The sequence below is a fragment of the Lissotriton helveticus genome, chromosome 7 (assembly GCF_964261635.1).
Source record: "Lissotriton helveticus chromosome 7, aLisHel1.1, whole genome shotgun sequence".
Lineage (NCBI taxonomy): Eukaryota > Metazoa > Chordata > Amphibia > Caudata > Salamandridae > Lissotriton > Lissotriton helveticus.
Genome location: NC_136068.1, coordinates 1,839,351,230 through 1,839,367,700, shown reverse-complemented (window position 1 = coordinate 1,839,367,700; position 16,471 = coordinate 1,839,351,230).

The following is a 16,471-nucleotide window of genomic DNA, read 5'->3' as shown; positions in this document are numbered from 1 at the left end:
GGAATGTAAATGCAGCAACTAGACCCAATCAATTTACAGACTCCTCCTCTATCTGCAAGGACAATATCTAAAACCATTCGGTTTTGCAAAGTCATAAGACGACCTGCCTGAAGTTCGGCTGTCAAATTACTCAAGGCTCCGGAAGTCACATTTATCGTAGCCTCAACAACACGAACTAGCTGTCTAATGTTTCTGCTATTGGCCATTGGGCCCCAGAAAGGAAGAAACCCTTTGATAAAGTCTACTCCCTCTTGTCCAGCTGTGTCTTTAGAATCAATAACTCCTCTGCCATATATTTTTCTGTGATGACCTGAAGGAGCAGTGTATGTCGGGGGAAGAAGGAAAGCCACATAACATGTTCCTGAAAAATAGGTGGGAAGCCATGCATAGGCTCTATCATGACAAACAAAATATGTACCTTGAGATGGTACCAACGGTGAAGAAATCAAGGGTGAATAGATGTATGTATGGGAACAAACACTCTTTTCCTGTTTATTCTTATTAATCTGACCATTTATCTGCAGACATAAGTTACCTTTATGCGGTATGGTCCAAATTGGCAAAGATCTTCTTTGTCTAGCATTATCAGTGAGGCTGGTAACGTAACGAGTCACATTCCAACCATCATATGCTCGTTTCTCATCAACGGGAATCTTACCAATTTCGGCAATTTTAGCCATAGTCACTGTTCCCTTTATCAAAGAACTATGACTAAAATCTGCTCCACCATTATATGGACCACCAGCAGAATATCAAAGTTGATTCTGGTATGCATTAGAAAACATAGCCAAATAAGCCCAAGCGGAACCTTCATAAGAAAACGGAAGGACTAAATATGGCATCCCTTTCTCAGCGTTATGGGGCATAAGCCCACAAACCCAACAGTCAGTAGTGATGACTACCAGTTGATGCTGATGTAACAACTGGATAAATGAATTGTTGAAGTATTCTGTTCTCCTAATTTGCTCATGATATGGGAGTGTATAGAACTTATGCGGGGAGGTAGTAGTAGAAAAAGACAAAGAAACAGTAGTTGGAGCAGGTGCTTGCTGCATAGTGTGGACAACCCAACTCACACAAGCTAATAAAATACATAAACACACTAAAATACACAATGCTACGCCACATCGACTAAACAATCATTTCTTATACTTGTTTTTCATTTGTAACCTTATTATCATTCGCTTTCACTTTATTATCCATTCTCTAAAGCGTTGCTCACGGTAATTCCTGGATCACTTAGTTGTGGTTATTAGCCGTCCTATGACACTGCAAGTCCTGCTGACCTATGTCACTACTCAGGTCACAGCCTAAGACTCATACCGTGACCCTGCAACTTGATAGATAGTGAAAAGGAAATGTCTTTTAAAAAAAAAGAATATAACCAGAAAAAAAGTTCAATTGTCTTTTGTCAACCTAGGTCTTAGGTTGTACCGTGTCCTGCCAGGTATCGTTTGATCTCGAAACAAAGTCTCTGGGTTCGTTGTATTCAATCGCAAATGTGTTGGTACAGCGTCTTGCAACACGTCGGACTCGTCATCTTCTTTCTCAGAACTGGTCCAGTCCAGGCGTGCACTACTGAAAGGTACAAATCGGGGTACTTTCTCACTTTCAGTGTCACCTATGCCTTCTCAGACCCACTGGTCGTAAGGTAAAGGCAAAGGTACCCTCTTACAGTGCACGCCGTGGACCCAATTTTTCTTTCCGACGACCTTCACTGCTGTACGTGTTGTGAGGATCACCTGTCGCGGCGGCCCCCAATGAGGTTCCAAATTCTTCTTCCTCTGGAAATTCTTCAGACACACAAAATCTCCGGGTTGAATGGAATGACCTGGATCTGAGGAAGCCTCCGGCAAAGCATTTTGAACCTGTTGATGAATAACACGTAATTTAGTGGTGAGGTCATGCAAATAATCAACCAACAACGGGTATGGAATATCGGAATACTTTTTAGGTCGAGGGACTCCCAAGACATTGGCTGGGCACCCAAAAACGACCTCATAAGGACTAAGTCCTAAACGAGAATGTACAGTTGTTCTCGTAGAGAGAAGTGCCAAAGGTAAAGCATCGGGCCAAGCAAGACCCGTGCTGGCCTGAATCTTTGCTAATTTGAGCTTGAGAGTGCCATTATAGCACTCTACCAAACCCGCTGACTGAGGGTGGTTTGCCGCATGGAATTTCTGCATAATACCAAGACCCGCACACACCTTCGGCATATTTTGGCCTACAAATTCACTTCCATTGTCACTCCAGACAATGCGCGGCAAACCAAACCTCGGGAAGAATTCCTTTAAGAGGACTTTGGCAGTGTACAAAGCAGTATTATCCTTTAGGGGTAGGCCTCTATCCATCTGGAAAAGGCACAGACCACCACCAGAAAATACTTGAGGTTATTAGAACGTTCCATATGAATGTAATCAATTTGTAATACCTCAAAAGGATACGTAGGGGGAGCAAAATGACCTGCCGGAGTTGGGGTTCCCTTTCCTGGATTATGCATCAAACAAACAATACAGTGCTTGACCACATTTTCCGCACATTTAGGGATTCCTTCATTCTGCCATACTGGAGCCAGAAGCTTGCATATTCCTTTCGCACTGATATGGGCTGGACCATGCGCCATAGTAACTGCAGGCAGTACATAGGCATCTGGTAACAACCAACGTTGGTGTTCTGACAATTCCGTCCAACACCCTGTCACGTCCAACATTCCCGTACTCTCTCTCCACTTACTCAATTCCTTCTCAGTTGCTTCTCCTTGGATCATTTTCACACTTTCTACTGTGTCCTCACACATACCTACTTCTCTGACCCATCTTGCCGGACCTGCAACATACATACGACTCTTAACATCTTTCGCTGTTTCTTTCGCTACCTCATCTGCAAAAGCATTCCCGCGACCTACATCATCAATGATCCTTTTATGTGCACTGCACTTCACAATCGCTATCTGAGTAGGCAAGGCAAGTGATTAGAGAAGGTCAGTTACCAACTGACCGTGCTGTATTTTAGTCCCATGGGAAGTAAAGAATCCTCTTTCCTTCCACAAACGACCGAAGCTATTGTGGAAAAGTCAGCCCATAACACACCTGATGCCCAGGCTGCTGGCGCAAGACGCCTCTTAGTTCCCATCTTGAACAATTACCAAATAAAGAGACGGGCGCTGGAAGCAGGAAAACAAGAACAGAGTTTTATTTCTCATGAGGAGAGCCTGTCATGTCGGACACTCGCATAGTGTCTTCAGGAGGTGCTCTAACAAGTTTCTCTGAGGCTTCGTCTTTTATACACATGTTTATGATGCAGAAACATTCCTCATTGCAATAAAGACGCTTTGAAGTAGGAAAAAGCATGCTTGGAATCCCAGCTTCAGGCCTATTCCCATACCAGTCGCTCAGATGTCATCCTCCCCTCCTGAATGTAACAAGAGATTGTGATCTCTCAGCCGGACATTCCTACAGGACACGAGGGCAGGAGGGGATGATCAGATCAAAGGTTGGGCAGGCGATAAGATCGGGCACTTCGGTTGGTGTATCACGGTTTTGTTATGCTGGGCAAAAAAAGGGGGGGGGTGTACATCCACGAGGCTTGGTCTTAGGACTTGGGACCGGGTCGAAAGGCCAAGTGCAGCTGGGGGGGGGGGGGCTCATCAGCAGAGGGGAAGGGTGTTCTTGGGAGGAAATGGGGGGGGTGTGGGTCAAGCAGGAGTGTTACTTCTAGAGCAGGGTCACGCAGAGGGAGAGGGTTTTATGGCCGATGCATGAGCAGTGCGCGCGGGGAGGGGTGCCGGGGGTTTAACAAACGGGCAGAGAGGCCATGGTGCCTAAAGTGGCTGTCGTGTACGTGTGTGTGCATGGGTCTACACTGGCGGGATAACACAGTCAGTGATTCGTGATAACCGTTCTGCTTACAACAAGGGGTACAGTGAACACAAATGAACGCCGCTTATGTGCATATACATTGCCATTTTCAACAGTCGCCGCTTTTTAACATAAGCTAGTTCATTTCGGTGTTTACCCCAACTGACGGAGTGTACATATAGTCATGTGTGGCCAATGAAATAGCGTTTGTCAATACTAGCAGATTGCGTGTGACCAAATGCAGTCGACACGATTGGCGGAATGCGGTACATATGAATTTACATTTGTCGGGATATTCATACAAGTCTAGAGATCGGCATAATACTTAGTCGGGGTCAATCAAGAAAAAGGTTCCAACACATTATAGAATCAGGTTCTGACTTTCTCTCCGGTGACATCAACATACAGTAAAAAGTGCTCTGATACCTTCGGGTCTTGTCAGTGCTATATGAGACTTTTGGAAAACTAAATACATGAGTGACCGATGTAACATTTTTTTTTTAAAGCAATACAAAAATGGCTGAGGGAGGAATTCAGTTCGATACAAGCAATTAGTCAAGGGGTGGGTAGAAAGTTCAGGAAGGGGGGTCTTCGTCACAATGTCTTTTTAACAGCGAGCCATCACTGGTAGGCTCTGGTAGTCCGTCTTCTTTCGTTGGCGCTGTTGAGCACCGGCGGTGGAGCTATAGGTCCAGCTCGGATCCATCCTTACGCGTTGCAGGGTGCGATCAGTCCTCTGCTGTTAGATCACAGTCCTGTTTCCTAACTGATCTTCTTAGGGGTGCCTCATGCTGGGCACCTGCGTGTCTTTCTTTTTCCGTGGCAAAACCTTATTCTATCTAAATGCTGCTCTTCTTTTCTGAGTCAAAAGTTATGCGAAAAGGGTGATGTTGTTGAATAATCGAGGGAAGAGAGGGCGGAGCGGGATCAGATCTTTGAACACACCAAGGGACCAAGGGAGCAAAGGACGACGAGCAGGCAGGCCCATCAGTCGGGCTCAAAAGGGACGGGGACTTCAGGCACGAGTGGGTCAGCAAATCGAGGGCTTCAAGGCAGCCCTTCATTCCTTCATCTGCCGAGTGTGAGAGTGGTGCCTCGTCCCGCGTCTCGTTGCTCTGCGACTCCACTTTTGGTTGAGGTCACACGTGCTTCATGATCTGTGGCCAGGTTGTGCGTCACGTCCAGCTCCTCTCCTCCGGTGATTGTATCTTTGAATGGGTACAAAACAAGTTTTAGAAAAACTGGCAGGAGAAGACATTTATACATCTCAATTCCGTCCCCAATACTAAGTAGGTGGGGGATAGGTTCATCGGTCACAGTCAGAAGTCATCACTTATGGAGTATGTAGGAGGGCATTTCCACTGAATTCGTAAGCCTATTTGGCGTTCATTCGTGACGTACGTGGAGAGAAATCGGACTCCCATCGACAGTGTATTCTATCAAACTCGAAATCGAGTCCTTAGGTAGAGACTCGCCTTTTTTTTTTTTTTTAACCCAAGTACTGACAATCTTACATTTCCCTTCGGGGTCGGCTAACTCTTGCAAGCAGGGGGTTATCATCATGAGAGGGGGGCAGAGGCTAAACATGCTTTTCTTGGGGAGCGACAGTTAATCAAGGTCACCAATTACGCTTCGGGGATAGCTGATATGGAGCTGGGGTCAATCGGGAGAAGCGAGGATGCTTTGGACAGGGAGCTGGGGTCAATCGGGAGAAGCGAGGACGCTTTGGACATCCGCACTTAAGTGCAGAGGGGTGGGGCAATCTGGGCATTGGGGATTGCATTTCTAACGAACTGAAAAACAGAAGACCATTGACGTTATAGTCCCCCTATAAAAAGGCCAGATTAGGGGACATCAGTCGTCTTACCTGTCCTTTCTTTCATTACCAACTCGGGTTCTATCGTTTTGCAGAAAGGAGAGGTAGTAATATGGCAAGTTACAATCGTTTTAGTTCCTGTCAATTTTGCCGAACACCTTTGTGTTCGAAGAGACCCAATTAGGTTTGTGCCGGTGGGGCACAACGTTACCACACAAGGGAGGAGGGAACAGGGGGACCCTCAGAGAGAGTGAGTCGTCCGCACTCTAAACGAACCATTCGGTACACGTATGACATGGAGAGAGAGAGAGAGAGAGAGAGAGAGAGCGAGAGAGAGAGACGTGTACAATAATAGGCCATTTAGTGCTCATACAACACAGAACAGCAGGGGTCAAGTAATACGGAAACCCAGGCAGAGGGACGACGTAGATCCATACATTACGTACACACAAACTCAGGCGGGGGAGACAGTACATGTATTATATACAAAAATCCGAGACAAAACATAGAACAGTTATTGGTATTATATACAAAAATCCAAGACGAAACATAGAACAGTTATTGGCCAAAATGATCTCTTCCTGTATGCTGCGCATCCTTAGCATCCCAAGCTCTTTTTACCTTTTTCTTCTCTTTTATCGTCGGCTGCCTTCACTGGTGGCTTTGGTTGCACACACTTACACCTTTGCCAATTGGTCAAGGACTAACCTGGTCGGGCTAATGCTCACGGTGGTATTTTCGAATCATTTTTTATCAAATGTGTTTCCAGGCTGAGGCAACAGTGGGTGTCAGTTGGGAGAGCAATGGGGCAGTTTTGAGTTTCATGTCTATGAGGGTGCGAAAAGGAGGTAGTAGATTTTAAACATTGGCAACATTCCTAGTCCTCCAGGCGGAGGGTACTTGGGTAAACCTCACCTCGGAATATTCCTTAAACTTTCCCTATTTAGTTAAACGTAGGAATTTATTCATTAGTGCACGTCATTCTTGGTTGTATTATTCGGGGTGCCAAGCGAAGTCATATTTTGTAGTTTCCGCTTCAGGCTGTCCTCCCAAGCGCTAAGTTCAGGGAGAGAAATAGTCATTGTTTGCTCGTCGTGTGTAGGCACCATAATCAAACCCCTTTTTCCCATCTCTTCGTCCGCTAGATCACCATTTTTTCGTACTTTAATCGACGTTCCGATGTGACCTGCAGAAAGAGGGGAAAAGAAGGGGGGCGGGGGCAGCATTTAAAAAACACATTAGCGCGCATAAACCCGAAAAGGCTTTTACTTACTACATACTCGGTCTATCTCCACGGGATGCAGTCCCTGCCAACTTGGCGTTTAAGCCCAGGTGGACCATTTAGTGTGGGGGAGATGATTATCGGAAGCCTGTGGATAGCATAGGTCGCCCAAGTGTGGTATTACGGATCGTGTGCAGGGGGGGGGGTCAGAACAAAGGGCAGTCGGTGTGAAGTGGGGGGCGAGCTCGTGCTCTCCTTTGAGGAAGAGGGATAACCTACAGTGGTACGGGGTCGTTGTCCTTCGTACTAGGGGGGTCAGGTGGCACTCCTTCGGGGCGACTTAGGGGCATTTTAAAACAACTTTCCTGATGCAGGTAGCATATAAAGTATAGGCTAAATACCAGGATCTTTAGCGGTTGCTTTAGGCTGTACAAAAATGAAAAAAAAAACACATACAACAAAAAACCCTGGACCGTTCATATTTGCAATATTTCTGAGTACTATACTTTTTAACCCTTAACTAATCGAGCTGAGCCATCTCACCTGTATTTTAGTTATATCGGAAATAGTGGTCATTTATTCGAAACTTACCAATCTACGCGTGACAACTACATTTGATTTTTCCAAAAATCTTTAATAAGAATGTCGGTGTACAAATACGGGCCTACAACCCCGTGGGCCGGCCACGGAGCAGGCTGGAACTGTACATGTGGGGATACTTATTAGTGGAAAACCTAATGGAGTCGGTGGTCGTTGATTTCATAATAAAAAGTGCGACAAGTGCAATAAAATCATATCGAAACTTCAGTGTGAGCGAGTATCATAAGTGTTGAAATTCGAACTTTCAATAATCATGATGCGCCAAAACTTAACAACAATTCATTGTCCGAATGTTCAATCAGTACCCATCTCATGTCAATTCATTGTCCGAACACATAATCAGTACCCATCCCATATCAATTAATTGTCCGAACTGACAGTACACATCCCATATCAATTCATTGTCCGAACATATAATCAGTACACATCCTATATCAATCCATGTGTTTAAAAAACTGCATACATATCTCATGACACCAAGGCTGAGCAATCGGGGTACAACAAGGAGTTGAAAGTTTCATTTGTACCGGCGCCATTTTGAGTGCAGCCAGGCAGATCCAGGCATAGTCAAAATCTCCACCAACTCGTGGTTGGCCCAGAGCCTCTTTCGGCAGTCCAAAAGTTCCGTTAAAGGGCAACAGAAAGGATCGGCGGTATGAACCATCAGTCAAAGGGGGAGGGAGACAACAATTTTTTCTACCGGGTCATACTGGGTTTTCACCCGAACTGATCCGAACTGTAGTCTGCAGAATTTTAGTCATTCAAACTGAGGCTGGCGCCAGCATGGGAGCTCCGACGTCTCGCGGCTACATTTTCATCGTTCCGCGGGCAATCATGGCAGTCATTCCCCATCGGGGGTGTCTGCGGGGGCCGGGGGCCCCCGTGGCTCTTATAGAATCTTCAAAGTCGAGGAGAACACTTCTGATTGTGGGACTCATTTCTTAATTAACAAGCAACCGGGCCATCCCTTCATGCCGGGCCCGCTCCTGCAGGGTCGACCGCCATTCTACGAGTTCCAGCAGTCACTGCATCACAAGAGTGGACGAACCCTTGTCGGGTGAGTGGAGCGTTGGGGGTGCCACTGGGGGCCTCCACCTGGGGAGGTGGGAGAGGCTCGTTCGCGCCGCCTCTCCCTCCCAGCGCACCCCATGCCGTTTTTCTCGGCGTTGACATTCATGATGGCCGGACCAGGCGATGAGAGGGGGGGGGGGTCGGAGGCATAGGCAAGACATCCCCCCCCGTTGGCCTGCAAGGCGCCGCTTCAGGGCCGAACGGGGAGCTCATACCAAGCAGGGGCTGGACCAGGAGATAAGAGGGGGGGGGTCGATGGCATGAGCACGACACCCCCCGTGTTGTCGCAGAAATTATTGAAGAAAGAAGAGGAGGGGACGCCCGGATCCCGTCGGCCTCAGCTCCTCATCTGGCCCACCTTATGCGACGACCTCCCCGGCCTACGGCTGGCAGCAGGACCCGCCCTACTCGTGCCGAGGATCTCGTCTTCCGGATGGGCGTAGCCGCGAACCTGTTGCACTTCGGGAGTTTCCAGAATGGGGGTAGGTATCTGCTGACTTGTATCTATCTCATGTTACCGTTATTGGGGCGTGGCAGGCGGTGGGAGAGACATGTTTGGAGCAGTGAGGGGTGGCGAAGCCTAGTTGCCTCGTGGCCGTCGCGATGTCAAGCTTGGCTTCTCTCACCATTTTCATGTTTCTGATTACGGGCTTATTTCTAACGTTTCTTATTTCTAGCGAAATCATGTATTTTATCGTGAGCTATTTCTAACGTTTTCCTATTTGTAGCGAAATCAAAAACTCATCAGTGGCCTACTGATTTTGCCTTTTTATTTCTCTCTTCGTTTTTTTTTTTTTTGTATTTCCTTTCTAGTGTGTTTCATGCTAAAGTTTCTGTTAACAGGATACGGTTATTACTTTGTTATTGTTGCAAATGTCCTTTTTATTAGGGGTGTCCTCCGGTCGAGCCAGATGACTTACCTTTAATAAATGGTCCGGGTGGAACTAGTTTACCAATCAGTGGGGAGTATATAGGCACGAGAGATTACAACGGGGGACAAAGGTCCACATTACCTATCCTTCACTACTTGCAAAGATTAGACAGAATATTTCTTTTCTACGTTATTTGCAAACAGGGAATGCCTCGAACGAACTATTCCTTGAACAATAAAATGTCCAAGTAATCAATCAATCAGTGGGGAGAAAAATAGGCATGACGGATTACAATGGGGGACAAAAGTCTGCATTACCTATCCTTCACTATTTGCAAAGAGAGAGGAACGTTCCTATTCATCGCTGTTTGCAAATAGAAAATGTCTCAAAGAGAACCAATACTTCCAGTACAATCAATCAATCAATCAGATGGATAAAACCATCCTACCAATCGGACGTAAAGACGTCCTACTTAACCTTACCCAGACCGGACCGTGTGGGCAATTCTTCGCCTTCCCTTTTCCAGCGCCCGATCGTTCTCTTCCTCCATGTTTTTACCGTAGCATTCCTGTGGGATGCCAGTCAGGACAGTAGGTCACCTGAGAGAGGTCCGTTCGGAATCGGTGAAGTTCATTCAATCGGCAGCCGGACGAGGGCCCTCTCAAGGCAGGTATACTCCAATCGTTTAGATGTTCACCCCATCGTCTGGACCTCTCTTACCAGACCTTATGTCGCTGATGGACCCCGCGTTGCGACGCCAATTGTGGAAAAGTCAGCCCATAACACACCTGATGCCCAGGCTGCTGGCGCAAGACGCCTCTTAGTTCCCATCTTGAACAATTACCAAATAAAGAGACGGGCGCTGGAAGCAGGAAAACAAGAACAGAGTTTTATTTCTCATGAGGAGAGCCTGTCATGTCGGACACTCGCATAGTGTCTTCAGGAGGTGCTCTAACAAGTTTCTCTGAGGCTTCGTCTTTTATACACATGTTTATGATGCACAAACTTTCCTCATTGCAATAAAGACGCTTTGAAGTAGGAAAAAGCATGCTTGGAATCCCAGCTTCAGGCCTATTCCCATACCAGTCGCTCAGATGTCATCCTCCCCTCCTGAATGTAACAAGAGATTGTGATCTCTCAGCCGGACATTCCTACAGGACACGAGGGCAGGAGGGGATGATCAGATCAAAGGTTGGGCAGGCGATAAGATCGGGCACTTCGGTTGGTGTATCACGGTTTTGTTATGCTGGGCAAAAAAAGGGGGGGGTGTACATCCACGAGGCTTGGTCTTAGGACTTGGGACCGGGTTGAAAGGCCAAGTGCAGCTGGGGGGGGGGGGCTCGTCAGCAGAGGGGAAGGGTGTTCTTGGGAGGAAATGGGGGGGGTGTGGGTCAAGCAGGCGTGTTACTTCTAGAGCAGGGTCACGCAGAGGGAGAGGGTTTTATGGCCGATGCATGAGCAGTGCGCGCGGGGAGGGGTGCCGGGGGTTTAACAAACGGGCAGAGAGGCCATGGTGCCTAAAGTGGCTGTCGTGTACGTGTGTGTGCATGGGTCTACACTGGCGGGATAACACAGTCAGTGATTCGTGATATCCGTTCTACTTACAACAAGGGGTACAGTGAACACAAATGAACGCCGCTTATGTGCATATACATTGCCATTTTCAACACTATGAGCCACGCCAAAGGCGTATTGGCTATCGGTGTAAACAGTCACTCTCTTTCCCTTTGCCAACACACACGCTCTCGTCAGTGCAATCAACTCAGCTGCTTGTGCTGAATTCTGTGTAATGCGTGCAGTCTCTACTACTGTATACAAAGTAGTAACAGCATAGGCTGCAGTTGTCTCGCCATTAGGAAGCTTGAAACAAGACCCATCCACCCATAGGATCCCATCCGGGTCCACGAGTGGTGTATCTTTTAAATCTATTCTGCCTTTAGTTTCCTCCTCTGTACGAACAAAACAATCATGCTGTTCTTGTGTATCTTTCTCTTCTGGAATAGGTAACAATGTTGCTGGATTTAAAACATTACATCGCTTGATATGTATGTGACTAGCCAAAAGCGTCAACTCATACCCAGACAAGCAAGCACTCGTGAGATGTGTTTTTGTTCTGTTCAAGAGAGTATCCACTGCATGTGGTACCATAACAACAAGAGTGTGATCCAATACCAATGCAGTGGATTGACGAATGGAGATCGCTGCTGCTGCTGTTGATCTGAGACAACTAGGCAATGCCTTGGCTACTGGGTCCAATGTAGCCGAAAAATAGGCACATGGCCTTTGTTTGTCTCCAAATTGTTGCGTTAAAACTGACAATGCGCAACCTTCTCTTTTATGCACATAGAGTGTGAAAGGCTTACTATAATCTGGTGTACCCAACATAGGAGCAGAACACAAAGCAGTACATAAATCAGAAAAACTCTTCTGACATTCATCAGTCCAAGGAAGAGGTTGGGGTGTATCTTTCAGAGTAAGTGCCAACAAGGGTTTAGCCAACAGAGAAAAATTCGGAATCCACTGTCTACAATAAGAGGTAATGCCCAGAAAGGCACACACCTCCCTTTGTGTGGATGGTACGGACATTCGTGCAATTGCATGAATACGTTCTGGGGTCAATCTTATGATGTAATCAGACAAATGACGCAAAAGCGAAACAGTCGCATTTTTACAAACATCCTTTGAAACGGCAGCCACTAACAGATCATCCACATACTGAATAAGAGTAGCACCTGGAGGCAAAGAAAAAGCGTCAAGTTGAGATTTCAAAGCCTGACTATAAATGGAGGGACTCTCACAATAACCTTAAGGTGCACGTTTAAATCGAAAACTTCAGCCTCCAAGAGAGAAACCAAAGAGATCCCTACTCTCCTCAGCAATAGGAATGCTAAAGAAAGCATTCTTAAGATCAATAACTGAGAACCAAACAGCCGAAGCAGGGATCATTGTGAGCAAAGCAGTAATATCCGGGACAACGGGAAACTGAGGGACAACAATTTTGTTGACTGCTCGAAGATCAATCACAAAACGGTATACAGGAGGCTCAGAAGTATCAGTACGTTTAAGAACAGGCAAAACAGGACTATTGCAAACATTTCTTCTCGTTTCTTCAACCACACCCTTCTGAAACAAATCATAAACAATAGCCAACAGAGCTCTTTCGCCATCGTTAGAAATCTTATACTGAGGAATGCGTGGCAATTTAACATCAGGCTTGACAGTAATCACGTAAGGTGGAATTTTGAGCAAACCAACATTATTCGGACCCGTGGCCCAATGCGTAGCAGGAAGTGAACGCAATTCAAGTGGCAGTTGATCCTTGGACAAATACATAGGAGAAACCAATTTATCACTCAGAGTAAGATGTATACCAGAGGGGGAACAATACAATGTTGCATGTAGACGTTTCAATAAATCCAAACCCAACAAATTCTCACCTCAACTAGTCGTTAAAATGAGCGGGGCTTCCAAATCATAAGGACCAATGGAGATAGGTAAAGGACAAGAAACCGGATTGCGAACTGGGGTGCCAGAGAATCCTACAGAAACATTCGTTAAGCCAGACAAAGGTGCCCCAGGGAGTTTGGAGTGAATAATAGAACTTCTCATTGCACCAGTATCCAAAAGAAATGGCTCTGAAATACCCAATGCAACAACGTCAACATAAGGCCCATTCTGATCCATTGGAACTGATACCACTCCCTTGCTTTGACCATGGCTGTCCTAGCTAGTATGAAAATCCAGATTTTCGCTTTCAGTACAATAATCGTCATTGTAATACTGTGCAGACTGGGAATTCTGCTGATCAAAATAATTCATAGAAATCTGAGGGGGAAAAGAACACTGTCCCTGAGACAACGCACCTCGCCCTCTACCCCTAAGTGCTGACTGAAAACCACCACGGCCTCGTGGCCCTGGCAGTCCACCATTACGCTGCAATAAAACCGGACAACTACTCTTAAAATGACCTTCCTCTTTACAGTAGGCACATTGATTAGGACCTAGCAAAGGTCGCGGAACAAAAGGTTTAGGTTTCTGTAACAATCTTTGAAACTGTGAAGGCTGTTGCAATTGACGCTGAGCAGAACGAGGGGGATAAGCTTGTTGCAAAAGAACCTTAGTTTTTAACTCCTTAGTCTTTTTCTCCACTTTATACGTTTCTTCCTTATCCCTATTCTCGTAGTACTGAGCAGTAGCTAATATCTGGGCAGACGAAGAAACGGCCCACGAACTCTCGGAATCTTTCAATTTATGCGATAATTCTGGAAGTAAATTAAATACAAATTAATCCACAAATAATCGCTGTCCACCCTCAGTACTCATATCTTGACCACTATGGTCAATGAACGTCTCCTCGAAACGGGTAAAGAAATCGGAGACACTCTCATCTTTCTTCTGTTTACACGCAGCTAACTTATCCCAATTAACACGCAGGGCAGGCATCATCGTTTTCATTAGAGTGATTATTCTACCAGGCAATTCTGTGATCAAATCATCGGGTTTAGCACCACCTACTTGTGCTGTATCCGCAGCAGTTATAGCAGCCCAATTACCACCTAAAGCTTGGTCGTGGTCTTCCCTACGAATCCGAGCCCATAATGCCTCAGGGACTACATTTCCCATCAGTAAATCAATATCTGCCAAATTCATAATACATGCATCAACAGTCTGGGACAGCTCTTTATAATACCCAGCAGGATTCTTACGAGGGTTCGGTAAAGACTGTTTAAGCGTCAAAACTTCCGATCATTTCCAGGGGACATGTACCCATATACGCTGAAAATGAGCTGGGACAGGCGGAACAGCACCTACCTGTGGAACTGCATCTCTTCATATCGGAGGAACTTCTCGCATAGGATAGTGTTTTACTTTACGCCGAACCGCAGGATCAGGTTCAAGAGAAGCTTGAGAGAACAAGGAAGACCTAAAAGTGACAAGTGTCTGGACGGCATCCTCGACGTCGGGACCCACAGTAAGTCCTTTATCAAATTTAGCCTGTATATCAAACAAACCCTGAGGAGGTAAATCCAAATCCATATCTTCCCATCCTTTAAGAAGAGCATTACACATAACATTAAAAACATATCTCTGCGTGGGCGCATTCCAGTGAAGAAAAGTATCCAAGATATCGCGCACATTATACTGTGGACCACTCATGATCCAATTGTGAGCAAGAGAGTCCAACTTAACTTGTTCGTCAGAATCTGGACTTTGACTACGGGATTGCCTTCGGGGCAGAACAGGAGTCAAGTTAAGAGACCCACAGAAAGGTGAGAGAAGACCAGAAACAGTATCGACTAATCGTCGCCGAGCCGTAGGAGAATCTGACAGTAAAACGGGAGACAATGTATTAAGCACAGCAGGAGAAGAACTAACAGTCGTAAGAGGAACTGATGGTAAAGGAGACTGAGGTACAGAAATCAGTGGCAAAGGAGGTGGAAATACTGGAAGAGGTAATTGTGGAAGAACCGGAACAACTGGTTGAGCAACAGGTTGCTGAACAACAGGTTGTAATGGGGGTGCATTAGCACCTTGTACATAAGGCGGAGGTAATCTCAACAAATGAGACATTAAGGGATCTTCGTCAAGATCTTTATTCTGTGATGGCGTAGGCAACACAGGATAACATCTATCTATTGCCATACGATGCTGTCTTTCTGAGACTTCAATCATCTGATCAGTCTCATTATTCTTAAACTGTTGAGCAGCTTGTAAAATCGTCATATCTTACGCTTTCTTATCTCTTTTTGCCTGTTTAATTTCTTTCTGTTTGGCTTCCTTACGCCATAGGCGGAAAAAGTCAAACATTGCCGGCCGGGCTTTTCTCTTAAACAAAATTGCTTCTAGGTTATCTAATATGTCAGGCTCAAAGCTACCATTTTGTGGCCACTGCAGAAAACCATCTTTCTTCGTATATCGGATCCATGTTTCAATAAAAATAATGGGGCCAATACCATGTTTCGAATAGAGCTCATAAGTGGGAGTTCCAACCGGAGGAATTGGACAAGAATCCTCTAGCTGGGAATCCCTATTACAGTCAAAACAGCAAAACTTCCTCAACTTACTAAGCCCAGCCATTTCGTAACGAACTGGACTATCCACAAACTCCAAGGGGTTAAAGCAATGATCACAGCACAAACGTACTTACCCCTTGGCTTCGACTAGTGCAAAAGTCGAATAACAAAAACAAGACAAAAGGGGTGGGCGCTACCCACGAATGCTTAACTAAGTGTTTTCTCACGCCAACAGATGTCCGTCTAACGTCTCGCGATACCAATCATCACCAGAGGGCCAAGGCAGGGCGGCAGTCAGGGCAGCAGTCGTCAGCAGCCCTCGGAAAGGAGCAGCCGCGCTGCAAAAGACTTTCGGTCCACTTCGACATACAGGGGTCGCTTGACGTGGTTCGCGAATCCTCCAGAATTTTCTTGCGAAGCTCCTCACGACCCTCGGGTTGAACCGCTACCACTGAAGCCGCCCACACGCTGGGCGCCAGTTGGAGAACCGGGCCTTATGGGCCGAGCGGCGCAGGGCACGCCTAATATCTCCGGGTTCACCTGCCTTGTCAGACAGAGACACAAGACACTCTGTTAGGCGTAGAAAATCAGTTTTATTAGCTGTAGCTAGGCACAGTTGTCCAAGAAGTACAATGGTAGAATCTTAGGAGACTGCCACTTAATTCCGTGGCGCACAATCTTTTATAGCACACATATTTACAACGTCTACTCCCAAAACATACAAAACTGACAAATAGGAAAAGTTTGAAAACAAGCTATCAAGTATCTTGCATACGCCCGTCTTTCAGACCCCGTGTTCTCTCCTCCCCCAAAGTTAATCAATGCTAGTGCCTGTAATCCAATTTGCAGGTGGCAGGACGTATCTACGTGCCTCAAAGGATATTTGTGTAATAGGAGAATACAAGGAAAGAATAGTGAAGGCCAGTCAAATAAGATAAAGTAAGGGAAGAATGGTGGGACCCAAACAGTCAACTAAGACAAGGATCAATCAGTCTAGATATGGATTAACAAACTCGGCC